General features: G+C 41.7%; 1 pseudogene; it reads left to right on the top strand.

Moving 5' to 3' along the window:
• The first annotated feature begins 324 nt into the window (after positions 1 to 324).
• Positions 325 to 7,398, top strand: LOC116640102 (annotated as a pseudogene).
• Positions 7,399 to 21,015: the final 13,617 nt, after the last annotated feature.

Genomic DNA, 21,015 nt, shown 5'->3' with positions numbered 1-21,015 from the left:
TCCATTAATTATTTATAAAATCATAAATTACAAGGCTGGATGATATCTTAGGGTTGATGAAGTTCAACCCTCTGAGGGTTAGGAAACTGAGGTCCAGGGAGGAAACGGAGCAAATGACTTGCTCCAGATCAGTGTCTCCCTGAGATGAGCCTAGGCCCCAGCTCACCTGTGTCCCAGCGCTCTCTCTAGCGCATCACAGGGGGAAAAGGCACGCTGCATTACAGGCAAGAAGCAGAATCCCTTCCTGCCAAGAGAGGCACAGGACTCCTTCCACATATTTCACGTTATTCTGGGAATTAATAGCTCAATTTGGTATTAAACGAAATGGCTCACGTGGCTGATCTGGACCAAGTGAAGGATCAGCAAAATGGGGACCTGAGCTTCTCTGTACGATAATCAGGAGCAGTCCCTGAAGGAGTAAGACAAACACATTAAAAGCCTTTCTGCAAAGCCAATTTTGGGCAATGGTCTGATTGCTGGATAAATCACACCAGGAAATTGCAATGAGTGGTGAGGATAGCACAGGCTGGGTACGTTATAGGGTAGCAAACAGTTCTCTATACCTTAGAGAAATTACTCTATCAGAAGTGGAGAGGAACTGTGCAGTATGTCCAGGGAAATAAGGAGAGACAAGGAAGAAGAAAAGAGCATATATGAGATACATGAATCAAAAGGATAAATTGATGAGAGGTGGTATGGAATTAAAAGGAAGTAGGAAACTGATAGCTAAGGACAGGGCTGAAAGGGGACAGAAAATGGCAAGAGAAACAAAAACCCGAAAGTACACTTACCTCTCAACAGTTCATGGACCTGATGATTTATTCTTTTTTTTTTTTTTTTTAGTGCCAGTTTAGACTGACATGAGCACAAAATACAGAACTCCTGCCCTCTTTCTTTGCTAGCCTTTACACAGAGAATGCAAATTAGTACGATGCTAAGTAAGGCCAGAACAGGAGCTTGCACTTATTTATTTAGTCTTCACTATCAATCTTATTCCAGCTTATTTACTGAGCATCTCCTATGTACAGGCACCGTACTAAGGCACCAAACTGCACAAGGTGGGTGCGGTCCCCGCGCTCGCTGAGCTAACACTCCAACAGGGGAAAGGTCATGTACTACAGAGGTACGTCAAAGTGATTTAGGGGATTAGCTGCACTATGGCTTGGGTTTCAGGACTTTATTCTGCTACCTATAGCAGAAAATCTGAATAATAGTGGCTTAAATAAACAGAGGTTGATTTTTCACACACAACAAGAAATACGAGTAAATAGAGATTTATTTTCTCATACAGAGAAATATCAATATAAGATCCAGGGAAGGTGCAGCTGCTCAAACGTGACACCAGAACTCAGACTGAGCCTATATATCTAGACAGCGAGGGTGGTACCATGGTTAAGTACAGGGATGCTGGCACGATTAGCTCTTATTAACTCGTATTAAACCTTGGCTCTGTGACTGTGTGATGTTGGGAAAGTTACTTAACCTCTCTCCAGTTCTCCGGTCTTCTTGTCTGTAAAGTGGCCATAAAAATAATAGACCCCCCCCACCATAAATATAGTCAACTGGTCTTTGACAAAGAAGCGAAGGCAATACGATGGAGTAAATAGTCTTTTCAACAAATGGTGCTGGACCAACTGGACATCCACTTGCAAAACAGTGACTCTAGAGACAGACCTTACATTCTTCACTAAAATGAACTCAAAATGGATCACCAGTCTAAATATAAAATTCAAAACTATAAAGCTCCTGGAAGGTAACATAGGAGAAAACCTACACGACCTTGGGTTTGCTGATGCCTTTTTAGATACAACACCAAAGACACGATTCGTGAAAGAAATCATTGATAAGCTAGGCCTCATTAAAATTAAAAACTTCTGCTCCGTGAAGAACAATATCAAAAGAATGAGAAGACAAACCACGGACTGGAAAAAATACCTGCAAAAGACACATTTGATAAATGACTGTTATCCAAAATATGCAAAGAACTCAAAACTCAACAGTAAGACCACAAACAACCTGATTAAAAAACAGGCCAAAGCCTTACCAGACATGTCACCAAAGATGGTTACATGCATATGAAAAGATGCTCCATGTCCTATGTCCTCAGGGAAATGCAAACTAAAACAATAATGAGATGTTTCTTTTTTAAAATTTTTTATTGTTATGTTAATCACCATACATTACATCATTAGTTTTTTTATTTTTTATTGCTATGTTAATCACCATACATTACATCATTAGTTTTTGATGTAGTGTTCCATGATTCATTGTTTGTGCATAACACCCAGTGCTCCATGCAGAGCGTGCCCTCCTTAATACCCACCACCAGGCTAGCCCATCCTCCCACCCCCCTCCCCTCTAGAACCCTCAGTTTGTTTTTCAGAGTCCATCGTCTCTCATGGTTCGTCTCCCCCTCCGATTTCCCCCCCTTCATTCTTCCCCTCCTGCTATCTTCTTTTTTTTTTTTTTCCTTAACATATATTGCAATTAATGAGATGTTTCTAACACCCATTAGAATAGCCAGAATCGGGGCTCCTGGGTGGCTCAGTCAGTTAAGCGTCTGCCTTCCGCTCAGGTCATGATCTCAGGGTCCCAGGATCGAGCCCCAATTTGGGCTCCATGTCGGCGAGGAGCCTGCTTCTCCCTCTCTCTCTCTGACCATCCCCACCTTACCCAGCTCGTGCTCTCTCTGTCTCTCTCTCAAATAAGTAAATAAAATCTTAAAAAAAAAAAAAATAGCCAGAATCCAGAACACTAACAACACCAAATGCTGGTGAGGATGTGGAGCAACAGGAACTCTCATTTGTTGCTGGTAGGAATGCCGAATGGTATGGCCACTTTGGAAGACAGTTCGGTAGTTTCTTACAAAGTAAACACACTCTTACCGTACGATCCAATAATCGTGCTCCTTGGTATCTGTGCAAAGGAGTTGAAGACTTATGCCCACACAAAAGCCTGCACACAGATGTTTATAACCAGGTGTTCATTCATATTTGCCAAAACTTGGAAGCATCCAAGATGTCCTTCAGTAAGTGAATGGATGAAAAACCTGTGGTACATTCGAACAAGAGGATATTATTCAGTACTAAAAAGAAATGAACTCTCAAGCCATGCAAAGACATGGCGGGATCTTGAATGCATATTACTAAGTGGAAGAAACCAATCTGAGAAGGCTACATACTGTATGATTCCAAATATATGACAGTCTGGAAAAGGAAAAACTATGGAAAAAATTAAAAGATCAGTGGTTTCCAGGGGTTAGGGAAGAGATGCATAGGCAGAGCACAGAGGATTTTTAGGGCAGTGAAATCACTCTGTATGATATCATAATAATGGATACATGTCATTATACATTTGACTAAATTCATAAAATGTACAACATCAAGAGTGAACCCTAAAGTAAACTAGGGATTTGGGTAATTATGATGTGTCCATCTAAGCTCATCAATTGTAACAAATGTACAACTCAGGTGAGGAATGTTGATAGTGGGGGAAGCTGTGCATGTGTAGGGGCAGGGGATGTATGGGAAATCTCTGTACCTTCCCCCTCAATTTTGCTATTAACCTACAACTGCTCTAAAAAAATGTCATTTTAATAATAATAATAACAGCCCCCACCTCCCAGGCCTATTGAAAGGATTAATAATTTAATATATGCAAACCACTAGAATAGTGCAGTAGGCAACATGTGTTGTTACAGTTGTTAATATTAACATCCTGCCAGCCTTAACAAGTTGGATTTTGTCCTCATGTTTGGCTCCTAATGGTCTCAAGAAGGCTGCCACATCCTTAGGCATCATATAGCATTCTGGACAGAAGAAGGGGAAAGATATGAAAATGGCATGCCAGCTAAATCTGGCTTTCTTTTTCTTTTTCTTTTTTTGTTTTTTTGTTGTTATTGTTGTTGTTGTTGTTTTTAATTTAAATTCAATTAGCCAACTTACAGTACATCATTTGTTCCACGTAGTGTTCAATAATTTATCAGTTGCATATAATACCCAGTGCTCATCACATCACGTGCATAAATTTTTTTTTTAAGATTTTTATTTATTTATTTGAGAGAGAGAGACAGCAGAGTGAGAGAGAGCATGAGCTGGGGGGGAGAGGCAGAGGGAGAGGGAGAAGCAGGCTCCCTGCTCAGCAGGGAGCCCGATGTGGGGCTCGATCCCAGGACTCTTGGATTATGACCTGAGCCACCCAGGTGCCCTAAATCTGGCTTTTTAAAAATCAAGACTACAATCACTTCACTGACAGTCCTGCTTAGCAGACTTTGCTTTCATCTCATTAGACAGAACTGTGTCATATGCTCACATCTGGCTGGAAGGCGGTGGAGAATAAGGTTGTCGATGGATTAAGGAGATCATGCATGGGGGTTGGGGCCTGGAATATGGGCATGGGATCAGCCAACCAACCATGTCTGTTATGGCTTCTGTCCAGAGACAGTCACTGTTAACATGGGACATATGTCCCTTTTTATGTGCTTCCCCCCGTAATTACATGGATCAAGCTGGTTGAACTGAATTGTCTGTCCCTGCTTCTTATCCAGTCATTTTCCACCTGGGTCTCATTTCCTCCACGCAAAATAAGGCACCCCAAGTGATTCCATTCCAGCCATATCAGCCAACCCAACTATTTATGACATGCCTCATATGTACGTAGAGCTATGCCCTGAGCTGCATGAGGACCTGGAAATTTAGAAGTGATGCCTAACAGCACAGATCATATCATCTCTTTCTCAAGAGGTGCTCAAGACAAAAGAATTCCAAAACGCTGTGGAAAGAAATCTGGCCTTAAGAAATGTTCATCTCTTTAACTTAGTAATCTCATTCCAAGATTACTCTAAATAAACAATTGGAAAGCCAGACAAAAATTCCATGCAAAAGGATGTTGACTATATGCTGTTTTTAATAGCCAAAAAGGTCATGTCAGTGACTATTCAGCAGTCACAAAAATTATGCTTTTGAGGAATTTTTAATGTTATGAGAAACGCTATGTTCTATTTTTTTTTTGTTTATATTTTTAATGTTATGAGAAACATATAGTGAGAAAATGCTTATCATATATTATTCAGTGGGCGGCAGTTTACCAATGTGTGATATAGCCTACAAAGTATAGTGGTTAAGTACATAGACTCTGGAGTTAGACTAGTTCCAAGTTCTTTCTTTGCAATTCACCATTTATTTATCTGTTTATTTGGGGGCACTTTACCTAACTTCTCTAAGCCTCTAAAGTCAATACGGAAAGGTAGAGGGAGGAAGGAAATGCCTTTACGAGGAAAGAAATGCCTTAGTAATGCAACACAGAGCCCAGAACGAGAAGGCTCTGCAATGGGTCTAGGAGGCCAGGCCAGGTGCTCTGACACCTGGGACCATAGGATCCAGCAGATCCAGGGGTGCTTGAGTGTCAGTGGAAGCCAGAGACACTGTTTGGAGCCTTGGGCAGGTCCCTTTGGGTGAATTGCAGCACAATCCTGCCGTGGATAACCACTCTCCTTTTGAGAAACGGCTTGTGGTCTGCTCCCTTAATAGAGACAAACACTTAACTACGGGCCATCAAGTTACCAGGAGACCCGAACTGCTCATCATGCATGGGGTGTTATCTGCCACACAAAGCCACAGAGGTGGATGTGCAGAGCAGCTGTCCATCACAGAATGCAGGCAGGCCCTGAAGACACCATTAAGTGACCTGAAGAAGTGGCCCAAATGCCCAAGGTCCCCCTCGGGCTACACTTTATCTCTCTCTCCCAGCCTGCACCTATGGCCTCCTGGGGAGTTCCCCATGATCAGCTGACAGAGGGAAAGACTCAGGCCTGGTTTATAGATGGTTTTACACAATATACAGGCATCCCCAGAAAGTGGAGAGCTGCAGCACTCCAGCCCCCTTCTGGGATGTCCCTGAAGGACAGGGGGGAAGGGAAATCCTCTCAGTGGGCAGAGCTTGGTTGTTGACTTTGCTTAGAAGGAAAAGTGGCCAAACATGTGATTTTATACCAGTGCATGGGCTGTGGCCAGTGATATGGCTGAATGGTCAGAAACTTGTGAGGAACATGACTGGTGACAAGGAAATTTGGGGAAGAGAGTAGATCGACTTCTCCCAATGAGCAAAAACCATGAAGATATTTATGTCCCATGTAAATGCTCACCAAAGGATGACCCCGGCAGAGGAGGATTTTAAAAATCAAGCAGATAGGGCGACCCATGTTTGGATACCAGTCAGCCTCTTTCCCCAGCCACAGATACAGCCACCCCTGTCATCATCAATGGCTCATGAACAAAGTGTCCATGGTGGAAAGGATGGAGGTTATGTGTGGGCTCAGCAACATGGACTTCCACTCAGCCAGGCCAACCTGGCCATAGCCACTGCTGAGTGCCACTCACAGAGACTAATACTGAGTCTTTAATACGACACCATTCCCTGGGGTGATCAGCCAGCTACCTGATGGTAGGTTGATTACATTGGACACCTTCCATGGTGGGTGGGAAGGGGCAGCGTTTTGTTCTTACTGGAATAGACACATACTCTGGATACAGATTTGCCTTCCCTGCACACAATGCTTCTGCCAAAACTACCATCCATAGACTTACAGAATTATTTATCCACTATCATGGAATCACTTCACGCAAAAGAAGTGGGGAAATGGATCCATACTCATGGAATTCATTGGACTTGTCATGTTCTCCACCACCCTGAAGGAGCTGGCTTCATGGAACCATGGAATGGCCTTCTGAAGACTCACTTACAGCACCAGCTAGACGTCAATACCTTGGAGGGCTGGGGCAAGGTTCTCCAGAAGGCTGTGTATGCTCTGAATCATTGTCCAGTAGATGGTACCGTTTCTCCTATAGCCAGAATTTATGGATCCAGGCGTCAAGGGGTGGAAATAGGAGTGGCACTGTTGCCTATTACCTCTAGTGACCCACTAGCAAAATGTCTGCTTCCTGTTCCCACAGGCTCTGTTGGCCTAGAGGTCTTAGTTCCAAAGGGAGGAATGCTTCTACCAGGAGACACGATGATTCCACTGAACTGGAAGTTAAGACAGGTACCCAGCTCCTTTGGACTCCTCATGCCTCTGAATTAATAAAGAAGCGAGTAACTGTGCTGACTTGGTGGTTAGTCCTGACTCCCAAGGGGAAATTGGATTACTCTTTCACTGTGAAGGTAAGGAAGAGAATCAGGAGATCCCTTAAGGCCTCTGTTAGTATTACCATGCCCTATGGTTAAAGCCAATGGAAAACTACAACAACCTAATTCAGGCAGGACTACTAATGGTCCAGATCCTTCAAGAACAAAGGTCTGGGTCACCTCACCAGGTAAAGAACAACCGGCTGAAGTACTTGCTGAAGGCAAAGGGAATACAGAACGCGTAGTAAAGAAGGTAGTTACAAATACTGGCCATGACCACATGAACAGTTAAGAAACAAGGACTGTAATTGTCATGAGTATTTCCTCCTTATTTTGTAATGAATATGTTTGTGTGTGTATATGTGTCAAATATCTTTGTTTTCTTCCCTCCTATTCCCTTATCATGTAACATAAGATGAATTGACTTTATATCATAATATAGTTAAGTTTTGTTAACTTTACATCATAGTATTTAAGTTATGGAATATCAAGGAGAATAGCAAACATCACTCAAGAGTAAACATCACTCATTTATCTCCTCTCCTGGGGAAGGAGTCAGTGTAGTTTTGGTTGTATGCAGGACAATTATACCATGTTAGGTGGAATTATGACTTTGTAATTGTCTTCGTCTGGAGACTAAATTACGGTTTAAGGAGAGGCATGTTTTATTTGGTAAATAAAGTTTTATTTATTTACCAAATAAAACTTTGGTAAGTTGACAAATTAACTAGTTGTGATAGTTAACTTTATGTGCCAACTTGACTGGGCCACAAAGGTGTCCAGATATTTGGTCAAATAATATTCTGGGTTTCTGTGATAGTATTTTGCAATGAGTTTTAACATTTAAACTGATAGACTGGCTCAGATGGTAGAGCATGTGACTCTTGATCTCGGGGTCATGAGTTCGAGCCCCACATTGGGTGTAAAGGTTATAAATAGATAAACTTTGAACTGATAGACTGAATAAGGCAGATTGCTCTTCCCAATGTGGGTGGGCCTTGCCCAATCAGTTGAAGGCCTGAATAGAACAAAAAGGCTGACTCCTGAGTAAAAGGGAATTCCTCCTGCCTACCTGTCTTCAAACTGGGAAATTGTGAGGGGTTCTTTTGGTTTTTTTGTTTGTTTTTTCCTGCCTTTGGACTCTAACTGAACTAGTGGTTCTCCCTTGTCTCAAGCCTCCGGGCCTCCAGACTGAAACTACACTATTCGCTCTCCTGATTCAAAGGTGTTTCCTGGGTCTCCAGCTTGCCAACTGCAGATCTGGGGACTTGTCAGCCCCCATAATCGTGTGGGCCAATTCCACAGATAGATAGATTATATATATAATTATTATTATATATATATTATCATATATATATAATAAGACACACACACACACACCTCCCACATACTATTGGCTCTATTTCTCTGGAGACCTCTGGCTAATACAGAATTCTTCCTTGCTTTTTCCAGCTATTTCCCTGCAGGGCTTGCTGAGGAGGCTCCAGATTGGTAAAATACCTCCATCTACCACCACCTGGTCACTCCTCACATAGGACTCAATGCCCATAAGAGAACTGGAGAGAGAAGACGATCACTGGCTTTAAAGAAAATCCAGCATTTGTGGAGAGAGAGAGGATATTTCCTCTTCTAAGCCAGGTAAACTTCTTGTGAGGTTAGGGGTGCTTATAAAAAGAAGAGACTCCCCATTCCCCAGTGGAGGATCCTTGTATCCACTGACCCACTATCAAACTGTCCCCAAGCATACTATAGTGCAAGAACTCTTGGAGAATGTTCTAGAAGCCTAGAAACAGCCCATCAATTTTATCATCCTTCTCTTCACTATGGTAAAGAAAAATGGGTGCTTGATGTATATAGTCTTCGATCTGGGAGTCTTTGGAAACAGACTGGTAATCACTGAACAATTTCTAAAGATAAGCATCTTGATGGGCTGGGTCATACCCACAGGGCCGGAAGCATCTATGCTGCAGCAAGATATGGCTGGGAAGAAACCCCACTCCATCCCAGTTCTCTGTCGCCTTTAGAGGGTACAGAAGACGACCTTGGAAATTTCTGTGGCTCCCCTGGGTGGAGCAATACCAAGGTAAGCAATAGAGCAGAAGTCTCTGAGTGACCCTCACCCAGTGACGACTGGGCCAAGTGATGGGCTGCCCACTAGGGGAAGCAGTCATCAGTGACACCATCCCAAAAACACACACACACATCACTTGCAAGGAGACTTGCAACAGACAACACTAGCCTTAGACAGAACCTGCCAGAACTGGGGAGAAGCCAGATACTGCCCTCTTGCAGGCAATCACAAAAGAATACCTCTGCCTCGTCTAGCCTCCTCCCTGCACTATTGACACAGGAGAGCTCTCGGAAGAGGGTGGGGCAGTTTTCTCAGAGCCCTCTCTGGCCCTCCACTCCATGCTCCTGGGGCCACAAAGAGAGTCATCTGCCCCAGGGCCAGGAATCGAGGGAACAGAGCTTTTAATAAGGCTTGACATTAACTGGGGTCATGAAGACATGGGGTCCGAACTAGGTCCTAAATGCTGAAACAAGACTGCTCACATCACCAAGATGACTAGAAAGTCATTAAATCTGTCCAAGATATCACCAAGGGGGTCCTCCCCCAGGGAAAAGGAATACAAAGACCCCAGCTGTGAGCAAGACTGGGAAAAATAAAACTTCTGCCTGTTTTTTGTACCTACATAGAGTGAGCCCCTCAAAGAACTGTTACACACACACATGATTATCCATTTGGGCTTTAGAATCATTCTGTGAGGTGAATTATTATTAGCCCATTTCTCAGATGAGAGAAGAGAGCCCCACAAGCCCTGTTAGATAGATGCCCTGTCCAAGGTCACAAAGCTGATACGCAGCAGTACCAGAAGCTGAACTAGAAGTCCTATTAGTTAGTTAGTTCCACTAACCACACTATCACCATTACCTTTTAATAAATGGTTACAGTGCAGCCAGACCCTATATAAGGACTTGAGTTACAGTATCTTATATAATCCTTATAACTCTCCTATGAGGCTGATTGTACTACTTGCAGTTTACATATGAGGAAACTGCCTTTCTTGTTGCAGGTTGCCAGTGTGGCGATCTGCAGAGTACTGTGTGTGTGTGTGTGTGGGTGTGAGTGTGTGTGCGTATGTGTGAGAAAGATCCAGTTCCAGCTTTCTGTGGCTCACAACAGTGCGGTCACGCACAGCCAAGTCAAAGATAAGTAATAAATCAAAGTATAATATGATTAAGAAGCAAATGAAATACATAGTCTATAACGTTATGGGACTCAATGTAGGGAATGATCATATGAAGATGGGGTTACAGCCCAGGCCTTCAAGAAAGAAATGGCATTTTTACTGGGTCCTAAAGGATGGTCCAAGTCTTAATGGAAGACTAAGCCTGGAAAGAGAGAGAGAGGGGACCCCAAGAGGTGGAATGGGGAAATAATCAGCAAGGCCACAAAAGAAGAATGAACAATGTGGATTCCAAAGACAGTAAATCCTCGAGTCTGGCTCAAAATGCGTCTTTGGGAACAACAGACCTTTATGGCATGCTAGAACTTTCCTCTTATCCCTTCTTTCTCTCCACCCCTCCCAACTGCTTACGCCTAGCTTACTCCTACTCATCTGCTCAGTTTCAGTTTCGACATTTCTGCCAGGATGACTTCCCTGACTCCCCTCACTGATCCCCACTGTACTTCATACTGTACCTCTCCATTTTAGTACCCAGCACTTTGTAATTCATTGTCTACTTGCCAGAGCCCCCCACCCACCAGGCAGTAAGCTGCCTGAGCAAGACTGTGTCGATCTTGGAGCGCCTGGGTAGCTTAGTTGGTTAAGCATCTGCCTTCAGCTCAGGTCATGATCCCACGGTCCTAGGATCGAGCCCCACATTGGGCTCCCTGCTCAGCGGAGAGCCTGCTTCTCCCTCTTGCTCTGCTGCTCCCCCTTGCTTGTGCTCTCTCTCTCTCTCTCTCTCCCTGTCAAATAAATAAATAAAATATTTTTTTAAAAAAGACTGTGTTGATCTTGTTCACCACTCAGTGTCTAGCAGTGTCTGGAACACTGTAAGAGATCCAAAAACTATTTGTTGATTGGGTATGTGACTATCTATGGGCCTCTTTACATGCTAGAGTGAGGCATTTTTACTTCATCCCAAAAGCCCTAGGGCACCATTCAAAATTCTAGAGCAGACAAGTGACATATCACAAATAGAATTTCTAAAAATAAACTTATTTTGGAATAGCTTTAAATCTATAGAAAAGTTACAAAGATAGTACCCGGAGTCCCCGTACACCCTCACCTGGATTTCTCTGTTGTTAACATCTCACATGTAGGGGCACCTGGGTGGCTCAGTCGGTGAAGCCTTCGGCTCAGGTCATGATCCCAGGGTCCTGGGATCGAGGCCCACATTGAGCTCCTTGCTCAGCAAAGAGCCTGCTTCTCTTTCTCCCTCTGCTGCTCCCCCTGCTTGTGCTCTCTCCCTCTTTCTGTCAAATAAATAAATAAAAACTCTTAAAAAAAAAAAATCTCACATGTATCACAACTAAGAAACCAACATTGCTACATGACTGTTAACTAAACTCCAGACTTTGTTTGGATTTCAACAGTTTTGTCACTAACATCCTATATCTTTTCCAGAATCCAATGCAGGGTGCCACATTGCATTGAGTCGCCACATCTCAAGCTCAGCATTTAGTCAAAGATCTGGTAGCCTGAGAAAGAGACTCAAAGTGAAGAGACCAGTTTAATGAGAATTGTAAGAATCCAGGTTTAGGGATCTAGCCAAAGGAGATGAAAACAGGAATGAATGGGAAGACATACTGATAAAGGAAAAAAAATTGCACTTGGTAAGAATTTAGAAATAATCTATTGGTCTCCTTGATGTTCTTAAAATTCCAAGACTGCTCCTGACTCAGGGCCTTCACACCTACTGTTCCCTTTGCCTAGAAGGTTCTATCTCTCCATAGCTTTCACCTAGCTCCCTCCCGTCCATCAGTCTTAGCTCAAAAGTGACTTTCTCAGTGAGGCTTTCCCTGACCCACTTTTCAGTCCCTCCCTAACACTTGATATCCCTCTTTCTTGCTTTTTTCCCTTTCTTTCTTAGTGCTCAGCATGCTATAACATGCTATATACTTGACTCATTTATTCTACTCATTTTCTGTTTCCTTCATGAGAACAGAAATTTTTGTCTGTGATGTTCACTTCTATATCCTGGAGCCTAAAACATTTCCAAGGGGCCCCTGGGTGGCTCAGTCTATTAAGCGTCTGCCTTTGGCTCAGGTCATGATCCCAGGGTCCTGGGATCGAGCCCTGAGTCCAGCTCCCTGCTCAGCAGGGAGCAGACTCCCTCTCTCCCTCTGCCTCTGTCTCTGCTAACGTTCTCTCTCTTGCTCACTCGCTCACTCTCTCTTAAATAAATAAATAAAATCTTTAAAAAATAATAAAATAAAATAAAACATTTCCAAGCACATGTTGAATCCATGCTGCAGGAACTAGCCAATAGGTACTCCAGAGTTTCCAATCTGGGTGATGGGAATGGTGGTTTTGTTGGCAGAAACAAGATACCTGGGAAAGTTAGCTTGGAGAGAGAGATTCAGCACCTGACATTTATAATAAGTCCTCCTAGAGTGGCAATCATGAGTATAAAGAGTAGAGGAAGAAAATATTAGATATTTAACATCCCCTACCCATGGTCAATGAGCTCCGCCTGCACCCCGTCTCCCCAACAGGCCATTGTCTCCCTGAATACATCTGGTACCTATTCCCTCTCTCCCGTGCCCCCGCAATGTTCACCCATTAGCGGACAAGCACCAGATGTAGAGCAAGCCCACTGGGGCTCCCATCCTGGCTGAGCTAAGAACTAGCAAGGTGACCTTCAGTGATCAGTTCATCATGTCAGGTCTCAACTTTCTCATCAAAAAAATGAGAGGGTTGAAGATGATTTCTAAGGTTCCTCCAAGCTTTACAGAGCCTGTGATTCTGGGACCAAAGGCTGCAAGCCAAGCCATTACGTAAGAGGTGTTCTCTAGCCTTCACAGACTGATTCCAAGAAGGGTTCAGTGGGGGCATCCTTACACTCAAACAGCAGATGCAAAGCTGGACAGCTCGGGAAGGGGAGCAATCTAAGGGCACAGGGCAAAACCATTTCCATCCGGGAGATGCCAAAGAAGGGTGCAATTTTGCTTTCCTAAACTGAAAGCGTTGCACCCACGGTATAGTAATCTCATTCTTAGAGCGCCACCTACTGTTAAAGGGTTTTTTGGCAGCAGATAAAATGTGCTCTCGAAGAGTTAGCTCTTCCTCGTCTTCAGCATTAGTATGTTTCAGGAAAGAGTTTCAGGTAATACTTAAAAACAAAAATCCTCCCACAAAGCAGCAACCGTAACAGCCTTAACATTTAGAAAGAAAAAGGAGTAAAGCTTTGCACGCCTTCTTCAGTATTTATAAGAAAGAACTAACCTTTAATTTGCTCTTCTCCTGAATAAGGGATCCCTTGCTTAATAAAACAAGGACTTTCCTGACAGGTCTTGAGGGTTAACCAAATTTGAATAGAGAAATTTACATTTTAATTGCACTAAGGGAGATCACTGTTTTAAGGAGTCCCAAGGGTAATCCTGTTCTAAAGCAAAATAATCACTGCCTAATGTTTGCTTTGGTAAATTCAGCCTTTCATTTATTTTCTTTTCAATCAGGCCCACCTGTTCTCGTGACGTAGGTTCTGGGCAATTTTAAATGACAGCCTTTAGCTCACACTCTCTTTAAAAACAAACCAAATACACTCAAAACCCATTTCGAACTGGCAGCAAGGCCTGTGTGGGAGGCTATTTACGATGTGCTATGCCTGCCTGGATCCCGTGGGCAGCCCAGATGGGCCCCACACTCTTGTCTTTTTCCAGACAAGAAGCCTCTGCTCAAGCATCCTTTACTTAACTGTTGTCTTCAGCAACTACCACACTAGGGCGCTTGAAATCATTGTGTGAATTCTGTTGGGGTTTGTTACTAGCCCGTCCCCCAAAGAGCAGAATTTGATGTAAGATAGACTTAAGGGGGTTAGAAGGATACGACAAAGAGAGCCTATTTTAAAAGAATTCTATTCTGACTTGTCCACCAGAAGGAGAGAGAGCACTGTAATGAAATCCTAGGTCCTGATAAGGATGCTATTCATATCAGGTAGGCTAACTTAAGCCTTGGGAGCCGAGACACTTTAAAAGACAGTTTTATATATTTTGCCAAGGAAAGAAGGTTCTGAGAAATCCAGCCATGGTACCAAAGAATTAAAAGCTTGGGTGTGAGATCGGAAGAACTGGATTTGAATCTCAGTCCTGCCTTTTACTCACTGTTATTTAAAATACTGGTTAAGTTACTTATCCTCTCTGGGACTCAATTTTCTCAGCTGTAAAATGGGATAATAAGAGGACCTACCTCTTGTGTGTATGAGTGTGTCATACAGCATCAGACACCTAAGAAGGGCTCAATAAATGGTAGTGGTCATTATTAATAATAATAGTATTGAATGCAATAGTCCATTAGCCAGCATCAATAATGGGACTAGACAGGCAGAATGAGGCAGTTGGAAAGGGCACTGGGCTGGAAATTAGGAAACCTAAGGTTTTTGTCCCAGCTCCATTAAGAACTAGCCATCTAACTGGAGGCTAGTTCAGTTGGTTCTCTTTGAGCCTCAGTTTCTTCATTTACCAGATAACATCTCTAGTGTACCTGGTCCTTTTCATCTCTGAAATTAAAATCAATGAGCTCTGTTGCATTTAAAGTGGTTGTAAAGTTCTGGGTAATGGAAATAATGTTATTATTATAAAAATGATTATTCTGAGGCTAAGAAAATACTTTCCAATCAAATCTTTAGAATATTTTCCCCCCACATTAGAGCTATCATAAATTTGAGAACATTTTTGGAGCACAAAGACTTCCTTGTAGATGGTTATTAAAAGTTTGAGTTGGAAGGAGGTGGGGGGTGGGGGGTTTGTGAGGGGTGTCAGACCACCTTGAGGTCCACAGGGCTGGAACAACTCTAAGGTTTAGCACGTCAGGGTCCCTAAGGAGCAACTGCCCATTGGATTGAATTAAGTCAAATTGAGGAGCAGCTTATAAAATGAGCAAATATTCCCCAAGGATCTGATTTTAACCAACACATTGTACCTTTCAAACCGCTGAGTACAACCTGTGGGAAAATGACCTTGTAATCAGATCAGACGGCCACTGTGAGATCAGCCTGGAATGGAAATGATTTTGCATACAGAAATCAAATTCATGACTAGTCTTAATGCCACCAGCTTTCATTGATTCTTTGGCTACGTTGGGGATAGGTAGAGTTAATGTACCCAGTCTGAAGGCAACTAACCTGCTGAGAACTGGAATTCTCTTTCCCAGAAAATTTAACTTAGTCTCAATAATGAATCAATCCAAAGGTAAGACCCCTAAGAACCACATGAAGGGAAATTGCAGCTATGGTATATTAACCCTTGACAAGCAAACCGTTCTGGAACTGGGGCATTTTCTAATAAACTCTAGCATTTCCATTACCAGCTAACTTTCTTTGATTGAATTTGTATTGTTCTAAAATAAGTGAATTAGGAGTGCCTGGGGGGCTCAGTCCATTAAGCGGCCGACTCTTGATTTTGGCTCAGGTCATGATCTCAGGGCCCTGAGATCGAGCCCCACCTCCGGCTCTACACTCAGCCTGGAGCCTGTTTGAGATTCTCTCTCCATCTCCCTCTGCCCCTCTCCCCCTGCTCCTGCGTACGCTCTCTCACTCTCTCTCTCTAAAATAAATAAATAAAATCTTTAAAAAAATAAGTGAGTTATATTTAAATGGAATTGCTTAGGACTGAGAACTATTTTCTAGTTCCCCTTAGAAAACCAACACCACACATTTTTATTATGAAACTAAAATTGTAAATAGAAAAATGATAACAAAAACAAAGTCTTCCCTCGATCCCAGAACCCAAAGAGAACAGTGAGTAATGTCTCACAGTATTTTTTTCTCTATCTGTATGTAGATGTGAATAAAATTGGTGTTGAATCTCTAACCTTTTTAAAAAAGTAGCTATAAAGAAAGTTCTGGCATACTTTGAAAGTCAAAAAGATTGACCAAGAATGAATAATAGACAAGTTAAAAAACTAAAACTTACAATATTCAAAACCCAGGATGATCTAAGGAAAAAAAAAGAACAAACAAAAAAACAAACAGAGACTCATAAATACAGAAAATGAACAGAGCAGAGAGGAGTGGAGGGATGGGTGAAATAGGTGAAGGGGGTTAAGAGGTACAAACTTACAATTATCAAATAAATAAATCACTTGGATGAAAAGTACAGCATAAGAAATATAGTCAATAACATTGCAATAATGTTGTATAGTAGCAGATAGTAACCATACTTATTGTGGTAATCATTTATGAAATGTGTATAATTGTGGAATCACTATGTTATATACCTAAAACAAAAATAATATTGCATGTCAACTATACTTCAACTAAAAATAAAAATAAAATTCAGGATGACATTTGACTGATATTCTGTAATACAGTATAATTTAAAAAAACAAAACTATGTAATTTAAAAGGTGTGCTCTTCTTTTTGGAGGCTTTTTTCCCTGCTACCTTTATTTGTATTTTTTGCTTCTAATCTCTACAAAAACCTAAGACCACTTAATTATGCCCTGTACATCCTTTTTAGTGTCCCTGTTTTTAATAACAGGGACACTAAAACTTCAAAGCGCTCCCCAAAATCTAACCATAAAGATCCTCATTAAACAGTAAAGGAAAGTGACGTGATTTCAGATGTTGTGCAGCCCTGAGACTGAAGGGATAATATTGTCAGGTGAGAGGAAAATTTACAATTAAAACTAATTGAACATAAAACACTATACAGATCTGTGTATCAATAACTTTGAAATGAGTCTGTGATTTGCTACCTTAAGATTCAAGGACTCTCTATCAATGTGGCCAGGGTATCTATGGGACTAGGAAGAAAAGATTACATTATAGGGCTCATAGCTAAATTATGTGGCATGAAATTATATGAAACGTGGCTGGATTCTCATATGCCATCTACACAAGACACATATACAACAACCAAAGCCAAAAGGTGGCTGTGCCTCAGAAACAAAATTTAGCAGATTGGAGTCCACTGGGTTTGCGCTGTTCCAATTCACAGAGAATTTCTGAATCTGAAAAATAATTGAGGCACAACGGATATCGCTGAATTTCCAGGAAATGACAGCAGGGGCCGACACTGAGTGCTTACTTTATGCCAGACACATGAATTAGTTCATTTAATCCAGACAGTAACCCTGGGAAGTGAGTTCTGTTACTTTCCTGATTGTACGGATGAGAAAACTGAAGCATAGCTAGTAAATGGCAGAGGGAGGATTCAATTCCAGGGAGCATAGCCCAGAACCTGTGTGTTTAACAGGACCCTGTCTTTTCTCCTCATTAAAAGAACAGATTCCCTAAAGGTAAAGCAGAGGCCCTTTCCTTGGTTCTTGGTCCGTTTAACCTACTCATCTTTCAGAACTCACTAGAAACTGTGCTTCCCTGGAAGAATTTCCCTGGTTCCTTAGGCTACATTTGGTCCATTTTGTTTCACTTGCTCTCCTGGAGCCATCTACTTCAACCAGCATAACCCAAATCCTAATTTTCAAAATTACTCTTTGAACTAACTGTCCTCTCCAGTAGAATTCTTCAGGAGGGCAGAGGCCGTGCCTGGTTTGCTCATCACAGTAGTCTCCGTCCAGGACATGGAGTAGGCACATGATAAATTTTTATATTTATAAATAGGCATATCAAAGCTGTCCTGGATCATGGGAGATGAGAAAGAAAATATGCCCTGCGTGTACAAAGCGTGCCACAAAGAGAAAAACATGGTGTAATGAAAACAGTTAACCAAAAGCACAATCACCAGACAGCAGAATCACCACAGAGATCAGGCATGACATCTGCTGGTGGTTCTGGGCATATAGGAGACGCTGGTTCTCAAACAGAAAACTCCAGAATGGCTGCACTCATTCATCAGGCTGCCTACCTTTCTGGGTCTCTCCCAGGGTGCTGTTCTCAGAGGGGTATGACATAAAATAGAGATAATCATTACCAGCCTGACAAGTTCTGGCTGTGACCGCTTGCAGGGAAAAGGGCAAAAAAATAAAAATAAGTAAAAAGATTCACTTACACTGACTTGGAAGCCACCTCAATTTGTCCAGGCTTTTTGTCATTCATTGGACTTTACACAAAAGAAGCAGACACTCCCCCAAAGACTTTGCTGTTTTCGTATAAATATTATTTCTATTTTATCATGGGCTTCTGATGACCATAGCTTATCTTTACTAACTTGACCCCGTTCATTTGATGTGGGACCTTAGTCTTGTGTTCTAATTCCAGTTTAGTTTGCTTATTCATTGCACACATTTTCATCAAAGGCTTATTATATGCCAAATGGGGTGCTGGTCACAGCACATAATAGTGAACAAAACAGATGCAACCCGACCTCACTGTGTGGTCTGGTGGAGAATGCAGATGTGTTCATAGGCTGTTGCAAAATTAACAGGGACCTACGGCTCATATGTGAAATTCAGGTAGTTCTTAAACATCCCTTAAGTGGTAAGCACAACTGGATATATTTGTTGATGCGCATTTTTCACTGTTTTCACATGCTTAATCATCTTCAGTCTAATGGTTGAGGTAAGACAATACTACATGCAAAACGTCCATGAGCATATCTAAGCAAAGCATAAACAAATCATCCAGCTCAGCTACTTTGAACTGGATGTACCCTAAAATTGGGGCCAGGCAGGGGCAACCCTGAATTAGTTACCAAAAGATATTGTTTAGAAATTCTATGTAGAGACTACTCAAAGAGAACAAAAAGGCAGGTGTTGTAGATTATATTATTGTTCCCTACCGTTCTCTCCTCCCTCTCTGTGATATAATTATACTTCCCACCCCTCCATCCCTGACATCAGGCTGGGCCACATGGCTTGTTTTGCCTAGTGCAATGTGCGTGGAAGTGTTGTATGCCTCATCCAAGCAGAAACTTCAACAGCTTTTTAGTAGTTATTCGTTGCTCTTTTCCCTCTAACACAAAGCAGCCCATCTTAGGTATGGATTTCTCCACCAACCTAGGTCCCAGAATGAAGACACAGAGCAGGGCTGACTAGGGAATAACATGTAAGATGGAGAAAAAGGAAGCCTTTGTGGTTGTAACCATTGAGATTCTGGAGTTGCTTGTTTCAGATGTAGAATTTAGTGATTCATCACTTACATACAAGACCTGGTGCTCATCACACGTGCCCTCCTGGGGCGCCTGGGTGGCTCAGTCGTTAAGCATCTGCCTTCGGCTCAGGTCCTGATCCCAGGGTCCTGGGATCGAGCCCCGCATCAAGCTCCCTGCTCCGCAGGAAGCCTCTTCTCCCTCTCCCATTCCCCCTGCTTGTGTTGCCTCTCTTGCTGTGTCTCTCTCTGTCAAATAAATAAATAAAATATTTTTTTAAAAAACTTATAAAAAAAAAAACAAGTGCCCTCCTTAATCTCCATCGCCTGTTTCACCCATTCCCCATACCCACCAACCCTCCAGTAACCATTAATTCGTTCTTTATAGTTAAGAGTCTGTTTCTAGGTTTCTCCCTCTTTCCCACCACCGCCCCCCGCTATATTCATTTGTTTCGTTTCTTAAATTCCACATATGAGTGAAACCATGTGGTATTTGTCTTTCTCTGAATGATTTATTTTGCTTAGCATAGTACTATCTAGCTCCAGCCACATCATTGCAAATGGCAAGATTTCATTCTTTTTATGGCTGAGTAATATTACATTTTATCATATATCACATCTTCTTTATCCATTCATCTATCGATGGAATTTGGGATCTTTCCATAATTTGGCTGGTGTAGATAATCCTGCTATAAACGTCGGGGTACATGTATGAGATTTTGGGGTTGTTTGTTATCTCACATAACCTTCAAAGAGTAGACTAAATCATCAAGTTTCAGAGTCACCCAATGGGATTCAGACAGAGGCTTGAAAAGAGGTGCACTACAAACAAAGAATGGACACAAATTTCTGGAGCAAGATAAGAAATTAAACATAAACATATAAAGAAGTTTATACTCAAACCGACAGAAAAGTCAGTGACAATAAAGATGATTGAATAACCATGAGCAAGCTTGATATAATATCTATATATAGTACATTGAATCTAAGAATGGGAAAATATTCATTCTTTACAGGCTCTATGGAGTAATTTATGAAAAATCGCTTGTGGACTAATCATAAGATATTCTCAACAAATTCCAAAAAATTAGTATTCACAATCTCTGACTATAATGCAACTAATTTAGAAAGCAATTTTTAAAAATAAAACAATCACACACTTGCACATTGAAAAACATACTTTTAAATAGCTCACAGCACAAAGAAATCCTAATGAAAACTAGAAAATATTTAGAACTGAACAGTAACACTATTTGTCAAAATTAATGAAGTATGGCTAAGGGAGTATTTAGAGGGACATGTATAGTACCCTAAACGCATATACTGTAAAAGAATAAAGGCTAAAAAGTAATTAGCTAAACATCTAACTTTAGAAGTTAGGAAAAAAATAAATATAAAAACAGAAATTCATAAAGAATGAACACAAAACAGAGAAGTTCAACAAAACAAAAGATTTTTTTAAAAGAACTTTTCAAACTCAACACCCAAAAAACAAATAATCAAGTCAAAAAATAGGCGGAAGACATGAACAGACACTTCCCCAAAGAAGACATATAAATGGCTAACAGACACATGAAAAAATGTTCATCATCATTAGCCATCAGGGAAATTCAAATCAAAACCACATTGGGTGGGGGGGGAGCAAGATGGCGGAGGAGTAGGAGACCTGGATTTCGT

This window comes from Phoca vitulina, unplaced genomic scaffold, assembly GCF_004348235.1.
Source record: "Phoca vitulina isolate PV1807 unplaced genomic scaffold, GSC_HSeal_1.0 scaffold19, whole genome shotgun sequence".
Classification (NCBI taxonomy): Eukaryota; Metazoa; Chordata; class Mammalia; order Carnivora; family Phocidae; genus Phoca; species Phoca vitulina.
Note: the sequence above shows the minus strand (reverse complement) of the source record. Positions and strands in the feature narration are given on the sequence as shown.